The following is a 1,582-nucleotide window of genomic DNA, read 5'->3' on the forward strand; positions in this document are numbered from 1 at the left end:
TTTCAGCTTCGATAGTGTTGGGCTCTGTTGTCTTTCTGCTCCTCAATGTTAACACTTTGCAATGTTCGTTCCCTTGTTTTCTTAGATTCTCCTTAACACTACGTAAAGCACCTTATGGTCGGTTCCTGAGTTCAGTAGCAAACTGGCCCACTTGATTTTCCAAATTCCTTAGAGTGGCGTCATTTTTCGCCATGTAAGCTTTTAATAAATTCTCTAAGCTATTGGATGATTGAGCCTGAGTTGGTTTCTGAGCTTGTTGGGGAAAACTAAGCGGCTGAGTCGGTCTAGGTTGAGTGCAGTTGCTACTGGTTCTAGCCCTTTGGTTACTCTAAGAATCACTCGGGTGGTTTCGCCACAAAGGGTTATAAAAGTTGGATTGCAGTCCTTTCCTTCCTCGATTTTGGTTCTGGTTACTCATGTAATATACGGATTCTAGGTTCGATGGACATTATTCTAAGAAATGTCCTTCCCCATAATAAACACAGGCTATACTCTCAAATTGGTGAGGTGGTTGGGCTGCAAAACTGTTAGACCCATTAGTGGTAAGATTTTTAAGTATTGAAGAGATTGAAGATACTTGAGATGCAAGTGATGTGAGAGCGTCCACTTTATGTATACCAGCAACTCGTCTTCCTAACGCGTCTTGATTGGTTGGCCATTGATAATTGTTACTAGCGATCCTCTCAATGATTTCGTAAGCCTCATTATAAGACTTAGAAAGGAGAGCAGCGTACGCAGAAGCGTCCACTACTATCCTCGTGTGAGCATTAAGACCATTATAAAATGTCTCAAGTTGGATGCAATATGGGATTCCGTAATGAGGGCATTTTCGTAATAGTTCTTTGTATCGTTCCCATGCCTTATACAAGGACTCATCATCCATTTGTTGGAAGGCAGTGATCTCGTTCCTCAACTTAGCGTTCTTTCTTGGTGAGAAATACTTCATGAGGAATCTTTCGGCTAACTCTTACCATGTAAAAATTGAGTTTGATGGCAATGAATTCAACTAGGCTCGAGCTCTGTCCCTTAATGAGTATGGGAACAAATTCAATCGTAATGCATCTTCGGGAACTCCAGCTAATTTGAAAGAGTCGCTCACATCCATAAATAGTCTTAGGTGAAGATGAGGATCTTTAGTAGGCATTCCACTGAATTGGCCCACCGTCTGAAGCATCTCGAACATGACTGGCTTTAGTTCGAATTGTTGTGCCTCGATTTTGGGTCTCCTAATGCCCGGATTAAGATCATTAAATACTGGTACAACATATTGTCTTAAGGCTCTATCCTTATCGTCAGCAATAAGGATAGGATTTTGAGTATGGTTTGCTCCGTTTCCTTGATTCATATTCTCGAAATTCATTCCTTTAGTCCTTCTCTGGTTCACTTGTCTTCTCTGCTGTCGAAGGTTCGTTCTATCTCAGGGTCTACAAAAAGTAAGTCAATAATCTGGTCAATACTCATAAACACTTGAAATTATCAAAGAAAAATTAATTACGTTAAAAATTAAATCGAAAAATAAACCAAAATGTAAAACTAACAAATTCACAAATAATGACATTTTTTTTAAAACAATCGGCGCCAA

General features: G+C 39.6%; 1 non-coding gene across 1 annotated transcript; it reads left to right on the top strand.

Annotated features, from left to right (window-relative positions):
* Positions 1–809: 809 nt before the first annotated feature.
* On the top strand, positions 810–916 carry LOC128289849 (small nucleolar RNA R71). Its single transcript, XR_008279491.1, has one exon. It is a non-coding gene; the product is annotated as a small nucleolar RNA R71 (small nucleolar RNA).
* Positions 917–1,582: the final 666 nt, after the last annotated feature.

Source organism: Gossypium arboreum, chromosome 2 (genome assembly GCF_025698485.1).
Source record: "Gossypium arboreum isolate Shixiya-1 chromosome 2, ASM2569848v2, whole genome shotgun sequence".
Taxonomy (NCBI): domain Eukaryota; kingdom Viridiplantae; phylum Streptophyta; class Magnoliopsida; order Malvales; family Malvaceae; genus Gossypium; species Gossypium arboreum.